The following is a 17456-nucleotide window of genomic DNA, read 5'->3' as shown; positions in this document are numbered from 1 at the left end:
AATAAACCAAATACTTTAAAATATAAGAAAATTATATATATATATATATATATATATATATATGAAAGCAAGCAGGTTAGTCCTATAGGCTACATACTGAAAGAATTAGAGGTCGTTTGTTTTAATGTATGGGCACTAAGCATTGTTTAATTTGCAAATTGATCTATGATTTTTCATTTAGAACTAGAAATGCCATTATCCTGCTGGTTTCTGCTAAGGCAAGAAATTGATAATACATGTATATTCCATGTAGGAATTAAAAGAACCATTCTCACACTCCAGGAAGCTTTAAATATATATTTTCCCAACCACCAGAGAACATTCAGGTACTGTATTTTATCTGTATTTCCTAACAACCATAAGCATGATAACATCATTGTGCTAATAGAAGCATTTTCCTTGCTAATCAGAACATTTGTCTTAATTCATTTAATGATACCCCAGTTATGGATAAATAAACTTGAACCACAGAACTTTGAGCTTATTTTGATCAGAAAAGTTTAGTTTAGTTAACTTTTGTTTGTATATTTTTTTTCCTTTGCTTCTTGACACCCTGGTTGTAAATGGAAGCAGAAAAACTGCAAAAAAGACATAATTTTTTGAACCTAGAAAGGGGCTGTGGAACTAAGAATGTCAGATAAGAATCTAAACTGAACCTCTGAAACATTGGGGTATTTAATCTTCCTTATGTTTCTCTGAAATAAAGTCCCCAGAGTTCACCTTTTGTAAATGCTGATGAAATTTCTGTTCATCATGGAAGCATTACTGTGATGCCACAAACATTAGACTTATCATGAGATAACTCTGGAAGGAGTAGTCTGATTAGAAAAGAGGCTATAGCTCTTTCATGATATTCTGAAGGCTTAAAGAGGACATAATGCCACCTTTGGGAATTCACCCAGTATTGGGTTGCTGTTAGACCAACATAGTGAGCTCTGAGTTGCCATGTTGTATAGTGCCTATGTAGATGAATGCTGGTCTATACTAGACAATAGTGGTGGAGATGGCTAGAGTGCAAAGCAGCCTATACGTGATCATAAATTAGAGCACACCTTCAGGATGCTCTAACTTGTGTCAGCCGTACTGGGCCCATTAGCAATCCAGAACTAGCAAGGTCTAGAAGTGGCATATTAGGTGCACCAATATGCTGCACAATCCGTGTTGTGCTTTTTTAAAACCATAGCATAGAATCTGCCCCTATACTTATATTCGTGGTGCTTGGTAAACAGAAATGTTGGGGAAATAAAAATGTAGAACCAGTTTGTCACAGCATAATGTGGCTTTGATAGAATAGGACACTTTAGAAACATTGCCAGTGTATGGCACTGGCTGCTTCAGATGTAATCTTTCTGGCAGCTCGTTACAGCAATGTTAAATAATAAAATAAAACATACTGGCAGAATTATCCAATGGGGGGGGCGGGGGAGAGAGAGAGAGAGTGAGAGCTGAAAAAGCTTTAGAAAATCTGGCCCAAGGAAAACAAAAAGAAAAGTTAGCTTGAGGAACTGAAGTGAAATGTCGTTCTAAATGAGGGTTTGCTTTTTTTCATAACAGGGAAATGCCCCCATTAAATTATTCTTTCTTTACAGTACAGAAAAAAAACTAAGGAGCTACTTCATAGTATGTACTTGACTAACAGTAGAAACTGTCTATTAAACACTGATATAAACAAATTTAAAAATACCCATTTTTATAATAAAATATTTGTTTTATATTAAAGCATCTGATTCTTCCTGAAATAAGCAGAACAATTCCAGTCACTCAGCTAAAACTGGTTCTGTGCCTTAGAAATAAGGGTCAGATATCCAGAATCTTGTCTCTTTCATTGTTACTTTGAAGGACTGGGTATGTTGTCATAAGGTAATACAGGAAAGATGTCTAACAGGTAGAGTAGTAGTCCCGGGAGTTGGGACTCCCGAGTTCTGTTTGTAGTTCTCCCATCACATTGCTGGGGGACTTTGGGAAAGTTATTTAAAACCTCAGTGCCTTCGTGTCCTCATTCATTGCCAGAAACACAGAAAACTTCATTACGCTGCTGTGCTGATTAATATAACCTTTATGCAAACAAGAATATGACAATTGAAATGCAGAGACATTTTCACTGAAGGTAATTTTATATAAATATTCCATCACCCTTGCAAGGTTTGTACATTCATGGAATGCCAATATTCACATGTAAAACATCACAATATAGTGCAAGTGAAAATCCTGCAAACCATTATTTCAATACAGTCGAACCCATTTATCTCGACCTCGGTTAACTTGCCAATCCTATTAAGTCGACGTTTTAGAAGTGGAACCGCCAAACTCCCTCTTTGTCTTATGGGTTTCTCATCCGTTATGTCGATTCTTTAATCTCGCCGAACCCTAATATCTCGAGCCCGGCTCCCCGCGTCCCCAACCCACCGTGTCCCCAGCCACCCGCTCCCCGGCTCTCCAGCCACGCGGTTCCCCAGCCGCCCGCTCCCCGCGTCCCCAGCCACCCGGCTCCCCGCGTCCCCGACCCACCGTGTCCCCAGCCGCCCGCTCCCCGGCTCCCCAGCCGCGCAGTTCCCCAGCCGCCCGCTCCCCACGTCCCCAGCTGCCCGGCTCCCCGCGTCCCCGACCCACCGTGTCCCCAGCCGCCTGCTCCCCGGCTCCCCAGCCGCACGGTTCCCCAGCCGCCCGCTTCCCGCGTCCCCAGCCGCCCGGCTCCCCGCGTCCCCGACCCACCGTGTCCCCAGCCGCCCGCTCCCCGCGTCCCCAGCCACCCGGCTTCCCGCGTCCCCGGCCCCGCGGTTCCCACGTACCCGTCCGCCCGGCCCCGCATACCCGGTCCCGCCGCGCCCGCCCGGCCCGCTTCCCGGTCCCGCCGCGCCCGCCCGGCCCGCTTCCCGGTCCCAGCCGCGCCCGCCCGTCCGCCCGGCCCGCTTCCCGGTCCCCGCCCGCCCGCCCGGCCCCGCTTACCCGGTCCCCGCTTCGCCTGCCGCCCGGCCCGCTTACCGGGTCCCGCTTCTTTGGCTGCCCGGCTCCGGGTCCCCGTCCACGGCCGCCCGGCCCCGCTTCCCCGTCCCGCTTCGCCGGATCCAGCCACGTGCAGGCGGCGTGGTAAGGGGGCGGGGAGGGGGTGTTGGAGAGAGGGCAGGGGAGTTCAGGGGTGGGGTTATCTCGATCATCAGTTATCTCGCCGCTTTTTGGCAAACCCCTAGGCCGGTGACATAACAGGGTTCAACTGTATTGTTGGCATGAAGCATAATTTTTACACATCTTTGATATTACACTTGACTATATCTAAATGTATAGTAAGAATGTTAAAAATTATATTTTGGCTCCCTTTTTAATTTCATGTAATTGATGTATCATATTAACGGAAACATTGAATTATGGTGATTTATATTAAGTCATTACAAGCTTGTAATTTTATACACAAATTAGGCTTGAATTTCGGACACAAATGGGTGCACTTAAGATGTATAAAAAACTGTCCCTTAATTTATGTTTTAGACGAATCTACTCACTATTAATTACTCATACACAGAATATATTGTTCAGAAAGACAATAGTGTAGCAAATGCATGTAGTGCTTATTGCCTTGATTCAACAAAACATTAAGCACGTGGTTATGTCTATCTCTGTTTGGCAAAGCATTTAAATTTATGTGAAGCATTGCTTAACTATAAAAACAGCGAGGCATCCAGTGGCACCTTAAAGACTAACAGATTTATTTGGGCATAAGCTTTCGTGGGTAAAAAAAACCCACTTCTTCAGATGCATGGAGTGAAAATTACAGACGCAGGCATTATTATACTGACACATGAAGAGAAGGGAGTTACCTTACAAGTGGAAAACCAATGTTGACAATGCCAATTCAATTAGGGTGGATGTAGTCCATTCCCAATAATTGATGAGGAGCTGTTAATATCAGGAGAGGGAAAGTTGCTTTTGTAGTGAGCCAGCCACTCCCAGTCCCTATTCAAGATCAAATTAATGGTGTTAAATATGCAACTGAATTTTAGTTCTGCAGTTTCTCTTTGAAGTCTGTTTTTGAAGTTTTTTTTGTTCAAGTATGGCTACTTTTAAGTCAGTTCTAGAATGTCCAGGGAGATTGAAGTGTTCTCCTATGGCTTTTGTATGTTACCATTCCTGATGTCTGATTAGTGTCCATTTATTCTTTTACGTAGAGACTGTCTGGTTTGGCCAATGGCATAGAGGCATTGCTGGCACATGATGGCATATATCAAATTAGTAGATGTGCAGGTGAATGAGCCCCTGATGGTGTGGCTGATGTAGTTGGGTTCTATGATGGTGTCGCTAGAGTAGATATGGGGACAGAGTAGGCAATGAGGTTTGTTACATGGATAGGTTCCTGGGTTAGTGTTTCTGTGGTGTGGTGTGTAGTTGCTGGTGAGAATTTGCTTCAGGTTGGGGGACTGTCTTTAAGCGAGGACTGGCCTGCCTCCTAAGGTCTGTGAGAGTGAAGGATCGTTTTCCAGGATAAGTTGTAGATCATTGATGATGTGCTGAAGAGGTTTTAGCTGGGGGCTGTATGTGATGGCCAGTGGTGTTTTTTTATTTTCCCTGTTGGGCCTGTCCTGTAGTAAGTGACTTCTGGGTACGCGTCTCACTCTGTCAATCTGTTTCCTCACTTCCCCAGGTGGGTATGATAGTTTTAAGAATGCTTGATAAAGATCTTGTAGGTGTTTGTCTCTGTCTGAGGGATTGTAGCAAATTTGGTTGTATCTTAGGGCTTTGCTGTAGATAATGGATCGTGTGATGTCCTGGATGGAAGCTGGAGGCATATAGGTAAGTATAGGGGTCAGTAGATTTCTGGTATAGGGTGGTGTTTATATGACCGTCACTTATTTGCACTGTAGTGTCCAGGAAATGGATATCTTGTGTAGACTGGTCCAGGCTAAGGTTGATGGTGCAGTGGAAATTGTCAATGGCGGGGTGGAAATTTTCAACTTTGAAATTTTCAACTTTAAACATTTAAATTTAAAACAATTCAAAACTCAGTAATCAAAATGTAAAAATATCTTTATTTTTATATTGTTATCAGTAAAATTAGAAACTGTAAATCCCTTGCATTACAATGAACTATTTCTTTAACTGTTTGTATAAAGTGTTTGTATAAAGTTTCCCTTCACTTTTAGCTCTAGCATTTGAGGATGCCCCATCATTAGAGTGTATTTTGAGAATCCAGACACTTCAGAGCAGCATTACCTAAAAGGAAACATTTTTGTATTTATTGGGGCAGTGGTTAGGGTTAGGGCTCATACTAAATTAACACCTTAAGCAGTGTACCTTGTTAATTATCCCTTATCTTAATATTTGATATTGTTTTAATATTCTTTCTTCTTCTTCCATACTTATGGTAACTTTTTAAAAATATATATCATATCTAGGTTTTTTTTTTCTACTGGTGGCCCACATCCACACATTACCTTGATATTGGTGCTGCACATAATAAAATTCATTCCATACATGGATGAAAAAAATTAGAGAGAACATTGGCTGAGATTCTTTCTCATAAAATCAAACCTCCTGTTGGCTTGTCCTCACAGATTGAAGGGATAACTAGGTGTTCATCTGCACTCCAGAAATGGTTTCCAATTGTATTAGTCCTAAACAGGACTAATCCATTTTTGTTTTTCTCCTCTAGCCCCCAGAGTCTATTGATTTAGCATTTTGCTCAGACTGTAAATGAGCATTCATTGTGAACCATACAGTACTCAATTTGCACATGACTAGAGAACATATTTTTAGTATATATACCATAATTCTTCACATATTTTCCACACACATGTCCCACAATGACCAGTATGACTCAGGCTTTCATTAGCGATATTATGACATCCTTTGGAGGACTAGTAGATGCCAGACTCAGGGGACTTCTGCAATGAAATTCTCATGTATCCCTTTGCCAGTTGCCATCAATATGTCCTTAGGTCACATCAGTCTCAAATGAAATTTGTTTGCCTTCACACTCTTCAGAAAAATCAGTCTGTTGGGACATTTCCAGGAACTGGATAACCTTCCTTCCCCTCCTTCGTGTCTCCCCAAGGCCTTGACACTGGACATAGGTATTAATTTATGGCCACAACACCTTTCATCCCATTCTCAAGTGTCATGATGAATCTCAGCACTATCCCTGCTTCTTCTGCAGCTTCTCTGCTTCTGACATCCTCATCTAAGAAAATCCAAAGACTAACTAGGGCAAATACTAAATAAGGTTCTGTTCTGATTAAATTCTAATACAGCCCCTGTTTCCTTGGTGTCAGAGTCCCTACGATCAAGCCTTGAATGCACACACTTACATATAAGATTTTGTTTTACAGGGGGATAGTCTAATTTAGCAGCAGATCCTGAGCTGGTATATGCGGTCATAGCTCCATTGAAGTCATTCACAATTTACATGAGATGAGGATTTGCCCCATTATTATGTACTATTTTCTTTGGTGATATAGTTTGAAGCATCTTATCTTAAAACATGTCTTTTCTCCATAGCCTGTGTCTAATTGTGTTTTCCTTTTATTATTGGCCTTCTGCCATTCATCCACCCTTAAGTGTCTTTAATCCACTGTTTTCTTTCATTCACACTGTATAGTTGCTGCAGTTATTGAACTAAATTATTATGTAAAGCAATTTAGGATAGTGTTTATATGAAAAAGCACTGCACAAAAGGAACTAAATTGTTGTGTAAGTAAACACATGAGAAACAGCTAGTGGTAATGATGCTGATAGAAATCAGAGAAGAAAAGGGGAAAGTCAAATTAACTCTTGGATTTGAAGCACCTCCCACCCACCGTCTGCCCATTGAACCACCCAAATATAAAATTACATCAGAAATTATCATTGTGAATATTGCTTTTAATTAGTAACAGACACATTAATTGTGATGATATGTGTTTCTCCCTCAACAAAATTGGTAAATCAGAAATCTCATTCATCTTATTCATCTTAGCTGCTCTTTTTTTGGAGCAAGCAAATAAGTTACCATCTAATTTATGTTTTGGGTATGATAATAAATAGGTATTCGCCTACAGTGAAGCCACTTGTTAGTTGTAACAGATGTATTATTTAGAGGCAGTATTAACCCTAAACTTTCTCATTATTATCAATCTCAATAGACATAGATCCGCAAAGAGCAATGTGGTTTTCATAAAACCATGGTGTCTGTGCAACTGCTGTAACCACTGGCCAGCTCATCAGCTGGTGTTAATCGGCAAAGCTCCATTGAGGTCAACGTAGCTTTGCCAATTTATGCCAGTTGAAAATCTGGACTTACATATGTTTGAATAAGAGGCAAGGATTATGTTTCCATGCACCCACAATAAAAATGTACCTTTCAGAAAAGACTAGGGGTATAATTTTCAAAAGTGCTCAAGTCCCATTTTCAAAGGTGACTTAGTCCCAGTGAATTTCCATAAGACTTAGACTTCCAAGTACCTAAATTGCTTTTGAAAATGTTACCATTAAATAAATCCCAGTTGAATACATTACCCTTACACTCAGTTGCATTGTGTCACTTTGCAAGTGCTCCAGCAGTATTGGTAGGGCCTTCACTAGGGCTGGTGGAGAAAAAAAGCAAAGAAACCTTTTTCTGCTGTAAAATGCTGTCTTGTCAAAACCAAAATGTTTACATAAGAACAGCCATAGTGGATCAGACCAAAGGTCCATCTAGCCCAGTATCCTGTCTTGCGACAGTGGCCAATGCCAGGTGCCTCAGAGGGAACAAACAGAACAGGTAATCATCAAGTGATCCATCCCCTGTCGCCCATTGTCAGCTTCTGGCAAACAGAGGCTAGGGACACCATCAGAGGCTAGGGTCATCATGGAATTATACTGGTATTAAGAAATGTGTGTTGTTTCTCAGGTCTTGGGTGGAATTTGGAGGGGGAGGGAAGAGAAGAGACTCCAGAACAGCCAACTGTTTAGTGCACTCTCGTGGGATGTGGGAGATCCAAGTTTGAGTCCCTACTCCGAATCAGGCAGTACAGGAGACTTGATCCTAACCACTGTGCAGTTCTGGGGTGGGTCACTTTCTGCAGGAGTGGATTTTTCTTATGAAAATGAGTTAAAGGTCTCATTTTCCTTCTGGATCAGAACTAAACAAAAATTCCCAAACTTTGGAATTTTTTGTGAACCAGAATTGTTGTTTTTGGCCAGCCTTACTCCTTTAGAAACCTGCTAACCTGGACTCACTATTACTATCTGTGTCTGTTTTAGATTGTATCAGAGGGGTAGCTGTGTTAGTCTGGATCTGTAAAAGCAGCAAAGAGTCCTGTGGCTCCTTATAGACTAACAGTGATATTGGAGCATGAGCTTTCGTGGGTGAATACCCACTTCGTCAGAGGCATGTAGTGGAAATTTCCAGGGGCAGCTAAATATATATGCAAGCAAGAAACAGGCTAGAGATAACGAGGTTGCTTGCATATATATACCTGCCCCTGGAAATTTCCACTACATGCCTCCGACGAAGTGAGTATTCACCCACAAAAGCTCAAGCTCCAATACCACTGTTAGTCTATAAGGTGCCACAGGACTCTTTGCTGTTTTAGATTGGAAATTCTCATTCTTGCCTTTGAAAACTTCATTCTTCATGTTTCATTCTTCTCACAGTAACTGCCAGTAACTCCCTTCCTGGTGTAAGAGAAATGAGTGAGGATTTCATCTGTCAGTTGATGTGATTGAATAAGATCAGGATAAGAACAGAAGAGCAGGATTTTATGTGCTAAACAGCAGATGTGTGAGTAAAGATTTAGAAAGAATAAAATAGCTTGAAAATTGTACTTTCAGGTGTATTGGTACTGCATGCACACAGAGAGTGAATACTACATCACATCCTAATAAGAGGCATTTGATATGAGATGGTTACAGAAAAGACCAAGGGCAGAAGAAAAATTATCAGTTATACCTAACAATTCATTGAACTGCTAGTTGACACAGTATGGTCTAGCAGCAGCTAGAGCACTGTACTTGGGAGTCAGAAGACCTAGTTTCTATTCTCTGCTGATATACCATGGACAAGTTTCTATGCCACTGTATAATCTAAACAGACAAATGGGAAGACAACAAATTCTTTGAGGCAAAGACTTTTTCACTGTTTCTATACTGCCTAACACAATGGGGTCCTGGTTTTGTCAGGCCTGTACTTGTACTTGCTACTATAATGTTAATTCTAATAACAATCTGGTGTGCAGAAAGATGTGGAACCTTTAAAGTGGTGATGCATAAAATGTTCAAACCATGATAACTCTGTAATTGTTTGTTACTGCTCAGACAGAAGTTATAGCCACACATGGCCCCTCGTAGCAAAGAGTGAGAAGAAGCAATGCCTCCAGAAAAGTTGACAAACAAGGTGTTACTTTGCAAGATGAATAAGGCAGCACTAAGAGCTTGGGAGAGTTAACATGGATTATAATATTGATCCTGAATTGAATTGTGTGCTCTCACACAAACCCTTAACTGATATGCTGTGGTGCTTTTAAATAGAGTTGGCTGGCCTTCCCTGGGGTATAAAGTACAGCTCATCAACTGCTAGTGTTAGTACAATCACTCTGTGAGGTTTGAGTAATGTTTCAGTGTGGCCTCTCTCATTCACGTTAGGCTAACTAAAGTGTGGATAACTGAAGTTATTTTTTCAGTGAAGATATAACCTGAGGAACTCCCAGTAAGCTAGATACTGTGCCTTTTACACTGGTTTCTATATAATTCTGAGCCCAGGACCCTAACCCTCTGATCCTTTATGTGGCAGACAAATAAGCCTAAATAAACATCTTTGTTCTATTATGTAAATTAATTATTTTTTCAACAGACCTGTGCTGACCTATCCTTCCAGTGGCATGTTATTTACAGTGATGTCCATCACATAACATGAATGTTACCAGGCTATAGTGCATAATATGTGAAAAAATGAAGTAACCATGCATACTAATGAAAAATAAGTAGGTTTTATTTTATTTTTTACAGTAAAAAAGACGATCTTATTTTTAAGCCTTTTAAAAAAACTCTTTGCTTTGAACAGTACTTGCATCTTCAAGATTTTTGCAAGAACAATTGCAGATAAGTATTTTCAGGCACTGCTGTTTGTGGATGGCAAATATTCTACAGTTACTTCTGTACAGGATGGAATTTGATTGTATGTTAGCTGTACAAAAGTGACAATATTTGCTACTGAGAGACATCTTTCAACTTCATAGCCCATATCTTTCCAAAAGGCCCAGTTCTACAATGAAGTATGGTGTTCAAATACGGGGTTTTTTTACTGGATTGTGCAAATCATAGACTTGTAGGACTGGAAGGAACCCCAAGAAGTCATCTAGTCCAGTCCCATACACTTATGGCAGGACTAAATATCATCTACATCATCCCTGCTGGGTGTTTGTCTAACCTGCTCTTAAAAATCTCCAATGATAGAGATTCCACAATTTCCCTAGGCAATTTATTCCAGTGCTTAACCACAGTGTTTCATTGTAATCTCCTTCACTCATTGGTAACATTGTTTCTTATGCATATATTTCACCTTTAATCAGAAAAATGTGAATGGTAATTGGGAATCATGCAAGTACACCTTACTAGAGACTCAAAAATCTACAATCAAGGAAGAAGGCTATGCTGGTTTTTTTTTAAATGTTTTAGAGGGGAAGTGAAAGCAGCTGTAAAATATATATCTAAACAAATGGAACAAAGGGGAAGTTGATAGGAATGAAGAGTTGGAAATTAGGAATTGTAGAAGACTGGTAAGGGAAGCAAGGGAACACAAGGAGAAAATTGTGCCCAACAGAGTTGAGGACAGTTAGGAAGAGGTTTTTAAAAATATATTAGGAACAAACAGAATTCTGATAATGGTATTGGTCCATTACTAGATGAAAAAGGTAGAATTATTAATAATATGGAAAAGGCAGATGAATTCAATAAACATTTTTGTTCCGCATATAGGGGAAGAAACAGATGATATAATCTCGTGGTGATAACACTCTTCCTATTCCACCAGCATCTTTGTAGGATATTAAACTGAAGCTATTAACATTAGAGAGTCTTAAAACAGAAGATTCAGGTAACTTGCATCCAAGAATTTTAAAAAAGCTGGTTGAGGATCTCGCTGGACTGTTAATATTGATTTTCAATAAGTCTTGGAGTACGGGAGAAGTTCCAGAAGATTGGAAGAAAGCTAATGTTGTATCAATTTTTAAATAGTGTAAATAGGATGACCCAGGTAATTATAGGTCTGTCAACTCAATATCAATCACAGGCAAGCTAATAGAGTGGGAGACTCAATTAATAAAGAATTATCGGAAGGTAGTGTAATCAATGCAAATCAACATGGGTTTATGGAAAATAGATCCTGTCAAACTAACTTGATATTTTTTTTGATGAGGTTACAAGTTTGGTTGATAAAGGTAACAGTGTTATATACTTAGACTTTTGTAAAGCGTTTGACTTCGTACTGCACAACATTTTGATTAAAAAAACTAGAACAGTATACGATTAACATGGCACATTAAATGGATTAAAAATTGGCTGATTGACATTTCTCAAAATTTAACCGTAAAGAGGGAATTGTCATTAAGAGTGTGTGTTTTTGGTGGTGTCCCACAGGGATTGGTTCTTGGCTTTATGCTACGTAGGGCATACTCACTAGATAGGGGACTCTGTCTTGGGAAGCGGTGACTGAAAAAGATTTGGGGGTAGTAATGACTAATCCGCAGAACATAAGCTTCTCATGCAAAGCTGTGGCCGAAATTGCTAATGCAATCCTGGGATGCATGAACAGTGGAATCTTGAGTAGGAGCAAAGTCATTATTTTTACCTCTCTATTTGGCACTGGTGGGATTGCCACTGGAGCATTTTGTCCAGGTCTGGTTCTTGCAATTCAAGAAGAATGTTGATAAATTGGAGAGAGTTTAGAGAAGAGCCGCAAGAATAATTACAGGATTAAAAACATGCCTTAGAGATATGCTAAATAGACTGAGTCTGAGTCTAACAAAAAAAAGTTTAAGTGGTGATTTAATTACAGTCTATAAGTATTAACACGAGGAAGAAATATTTTAAAATGGGCTCTTTAATCTAGCAGAGAAAGGTATATCATGATCCAGTGGTTGGAAGTTGAAGTTAGACAAATTCAGACAGGAAATGAGGAATACGTTTTTGGCAATCAGTGTTATTAACCATTGGAACAACTTACCCAATGGTTGTAGTAGATCCTCAATCACTGGCAATTCATAAATCAAAACTGGATTTTTTTCTTCTAAAAGATATACTCTAGATATTATTTTGGAAAAATTCTATGGCCTCTGTTATGCAGGAAGTCAGATTAGATTATTACAGTGGTCCTGCCTGGCGTTGGAATTTATCAGTCTATAAAACCTTATAGAAGGTTTTGCAGTTGATTGAAAACTTTATGAAACCCACAAAGATTTGGCTGAGATAACAGTATTTCACTGGGGAGGTGATTTTTTTTTCTTGTATGAAAGAAGGATGTTTGCAATTCTGAAGGATGACCATGAGTATTTTGTAGATCATTTATTTTGTGAAAAGTGTCCTCTTACTCTTGCAATGAAGCATGCATACTGAACCATGTGTGGTTTTCTTTTGTTGCTTTAACATAAGGAAAACTAATATCGGTTTTGGTTTTAACAGGCAAGATGTTGGACTTATCCTTTAATTTCCGATGCATGTTGGTGCAGTGATTTGTCTAGTCATGGAGCCATTGCAAAGAGTTCCACTCTCTCAAAGCAATGAAATTATTTGATTGAGACTAGTAAGTCCTCTTGGCTGGTTCTTCAGCTCCTTTCCCATAAAACTACTACTTCTTCTCTTCCCTTATCAATAGCATACAATTTCCTCTCGTTGTCTGCCTGCTGACATAGCTCCTTTTGGGAGGCATATAATGGCACCTGAAAACAGCATGCCAACTGATCCATTACCTCACAGCTCCTCCCACTCTTCTATATTCACACTTCCTGCTGCTCCCTGAAGCTGTGGTTGCATCCATGTGCCTTTCTCCACACTGCTGCAGCTCATCCCTCCTTATCACATTTGTCACTGTTTTGCTTCCTTTTGCTCTTGCAACAAATCAGGCACAAAGGGATTAAGTTTCTGCATCTATTTTCCTCCATAATGGGCTAAACATTAGGGGAACTATAGCTGTGTTAAATGTTCCTGGCAGTTTCAATTAGTCATTGGCACTAGAGAGCACAGATTGTTAGCGGAAGGGTGGTTCTTTTCTCTTCCTCTCTAGTTCTTCTCTTTAGGATACCAGAGCATTTGCAGCTCTGTCTCTGAAATGGTGTAGAACAGTTGCATTAGTGCTGGTGATGCAGCCCAGAATAAGCAGCTGCTTCCCCTCCACCCTGATGAATTCTCTTCCATGTGGAATTACTTAATGGAAAAGCATTCTATTACCAGAAATGAGATGGGAAAGCAAGGGAGGAATAATTAACAACATCACTAAGAAAAGTGACAATCTTTTCCCTTAATGCTCTAGAAAAGGACCAGACTATAAAGACCAGACCAATCCCTTCAGTCTAAGTTACAAGGAGAAGTCTACACTACAAAATTAAGTTGACCTAAGTTATGGTGACGTACAATCATCACAGTAATTGAATGGCTTTTGCATCTCCATTCTACACTCCTTGTGTCAGTGGGGCACATCCTCATCAGGAGTGCTTGCACCACTTTAGCAGTCAGCGTGGGGCGTTGTGGGACGGCTTCTGAAAGGCAGCAACAGTCGATGTAATAAGCAACAGTGTAGACACTGACACTGTATCGACCTAACTACATGGACCCTATAACTCCGCCTCTCATGGAGGCAGAGTTATTAAGTTGGTGTAGTAGCTGAGTTACGTTGGTGGGAGCTACATTTTAGTGTAAACACTTAGCGTTAGGTTGACAAACTGCCTTATGTCGACCTAACTCTGTAGGATTGACCAGACCTAAGGAAAGGTGAGCTCCACTATTTGGGAAAGATAAAATAAGCCAATGAAATGTAATGTGCATAGATTTCACAGATTTTTTAAGGCAGAAAGGACCATTGTGATCATTGCAGCCTGACCTCCTGCATAACACAGGCCATAGAATTTCACAAGTTAAATCCTGCATCCATCCAGTGTACCTTAAAAAAACACCACCACCACCAGTGTCACAGCTTAGTGGGTCACAGCTGAGCATGCCAAATTCAGGACAAGCTGCTGAGAAACAGGGCAGACTCACCCCAAACTGGTGTTTATTCTATCATTAGATTATACCAAGCCAGTAAGAAAAGTAAACCTCTGTCTCACCACACTGGTCAACAGGAAGTAAAAAAATGCAGTCTCCTTAGGTATTCCAGCCCTTGTCTCACCACCCAGACACTGGAATCTATGATAAGTGGTTACTGAAAATCAATTTAATCAAACATAGGGTCCTTTTAATCCTGAGAGATCAGCGACTAAGCAAGGTCAATATATAACTTAGATCTTACCCAATAATCACACTAATGCCAATCCTTTAGTAACTAAAATTAAAGGTTTAATAATAAAAGAAAAGAAGAAAGTTGTTAATAGATCATGTACATACAAATAATCACAAAGTCCTTATATCAGGTTTGTAGCAGTGATAGAATAACTGCTGGATTGTAATGTGTCTCTGGTAACTTCTGAAAGATTGGAAGGTCCTCAGTCCATAGTTCAAAATGCTCCTTTTAGTTGTAAATACCCAGTCCAAAGAATTAGGGCATGAAAGAAGCGAAATGGAGACATCTGTGGGGTCTTTTATATTCTCTGCCATGTGCCTGGAAATTTACTGACTCAAGATGGACAGGGGTGGCTCTAGGAATTCCGCCGCCCCAAGCAGAGCGGTGCGCCGCGGGGCACGCTCTGGCGGTCACCGGTCCCGCGGCTGCAGGGGACCTCCTGCAGACATGCCTGCGAAGTGTCCGCTGGTCCCACGGCTCTGGTGGATCTCCCGCAGGCATGCCTGCGGATGGTCCACCAGAGCCGCGGGACCAGCGGACCCTCCGCAGGCATTTCTGCGGGAGGTCCACCGGGGCTGCAGGACCAGTGGACCCTCCGCAGTCATGCCTGCGGGAGGTCTACCAGAACCGCCTGCCACCCTGCTGGCAAAATGCCGCCCCAAGCGCACGCTTGGCGCGCTGGGGTCTGGAGCCGGCCCTGAAGATGGAGTCTAGGCTCACATGAGCATATCACATATCCTTACACAGTTTGATGACTCACAGGGGCATCCATTGCCCATATTCTTACTGAGGCATCCACAGGAAGATCTTTCTGGGTGGAATGAGTTTCTTCAGTGGCCCATTGTGAAATCTAAGAATCCTTGATGGGCCATCAATACATAGCTGTCTAGCCTTAAAGTAAATCTGATCTGGTGCATGTTACCCAGGGATACAATACATGTATAAGACACAATTCCATGCCCAGTATTCATAACTTTAGACAAAAAGATGATACATGCATGTAAACAGGATAATCATATTGAGCAAATCATAACTTTTCCATTGACACCTTAGATAACATATTCTTTGTACAAGATTTGTTGCAATGGTATAACAGTGGCAATATCAATGATAGAAATGGTCATATTCAATCATACAGCATCACAGTCAACTAACCTTCTCAGCCATATCAGTTGCTAAGAGTACATCACCCTGATAATCTGCTAACTGAACTAGTCGCCCAAATTCAAAATCTGGTTTTAATCATCAAGCCCCACCATGGAAATAGTTCTTTACCTACTTTTTCTCCAAGATAGCAATCTGCCTCAACAACTGCATTCCTAAGGCTCTGTGAGATTGTCATTCCTGAGAATGGGAGGAAGGGAGTTTTCTCAGCAGCAGGCCCAAGGCTTGGAAACTCAGAACAGGAGGATAAAATGATCACAAATGTCAGTGCATGGGGCAGAATGAAGAACTGAGTGCTAGTCAGAAAACAAACCATGGGATGCATCCTTCTTACTGTCACTTTTCTCATGTTTTTTTCCCATGCAACCTTGCTTGGTTGCCCCATTTACTACAATGTAGATTTCTCATCTAGCCATGTATCAGGCAGAACTCCTGTACAACTGAAAGGAAGTAAGAAAATGTATTTGTTAACCAAATTCTAAGAAATTCGTTAACCTGAAGTTAATAGGCTTTCACACATCTATCCTCTGATTTAAGTGCAAAGCGATGGACCCAAGGAAGTACTACTTTACTATGACAAATCAAAACTAATAGCATTCTAGAATGAGCCTCATTCTGACCTTACTTATGTCATAGTCATAAGCAATTTATCTGAAGTCAATGGACCCAATTCAAAGTTATGAATGCTACTTTATGCTTCTCTAGAAGCTTTAATGCCAGATTAACTGGCTATCTGTGTATTTGCCCAGCATCAGTGATAGCAGGTGTAGCATACAGAGGGTCACTGGTACAGAGCGCACTGTGTCCCCAGTATAGATGGGGTGGCCAAGGAACTTCTCGTCCTAACTACTGCCAACTGCTGGACTACATCTTTTGGGCGGTGGGAAGCTGAGCATCAGTTACAACGGCCTTTGAGCTGCACTAACTTTAACTGGGGCAAAACTGGTCACCAACCTGAACTATGCTGAAAGCAGTACACAAACAGCTGAAAATCAGAACTAGTGGAATTCCACCAGTTGAAAACTATTATAAATGAGATCAGAAAATTTCTGGGACCTACTCATTCCCTTTCCCCTGCTTACTATGCAGAATTTATGCAAACTGAACGTAAGGTGCTACCACTCTGACTTGGTTTGAGTTTTAAACCCACTTTGCACAAGTATAAATGGCTGCACAAAATGCAGATCACTGAACCCCTTGTTCTTAGAAATCTTATCCATTTTATGTGTGAACAAAAAACCTTGTATGCACCATGTGAAGCCATTTACACTTTTGTGAAGTGATTGTAAAAATATTATCAGACCAAAAGTGTAAATAAGTATATGAAAAGAATGAAGAATTCCTCCCCTCTGCCTTATGGTAGGTAGAACCAACAAAACAGATATTACAGGTACCTGAAAATGTATTCCCCACCTTCTGTTGCTCAAATGAGTGAGAGGATCTAGGTGATTGTCACTTCACAAGGAAAGTTCAAAGTAGTGGTTGGCTGGCTGAATAGTTTATAGCCACATTCCACCTGCACTGCTACAGCAGTAGAAGTTTAAGAATTAGTTGGAAATTACCCCACTGTAGGAAAATTCTTGGGAAACAAAGGGATGTTCTAGCCAGCCCAACACCAGCCCCCAGCCTCGGTGTCAGAAGATGAGCTGTGAGGTGACCAGAAAATAGCTGCACTCCAATAGCCTCTAGATTCCCAAATAGCCTCTAGCCCACTAATGGAGCCAGGCACAAATTAGAGCAGGCTTAGGGCAGCTCTAACTTGCACTAGCTGTAGCTGATTTGGATTTGGAATGCTCTGGCAGTGAACCAAAATAAAGATATCATTCAACCTGTAACAGGTCCTCTGCCTGCCCCTCTT

Source organism: Mauremys reevesii, linkage group 1 (assembly GCF_016161935.1).
Source record: "Mauremys reevesii isolate NIE-2019 linkage group 1, ASM1616193v1, whole genome shotgun sequence".
NCBI classification, from domain to species: domain Eukaryota; kingdom Metazoa; phylum Chordata; order Testudines; family Geoemydidae; genus Mauremys; species Mauremys reevesii.
Note: the sequence above shows the minus strand (reverse complement) of the source record.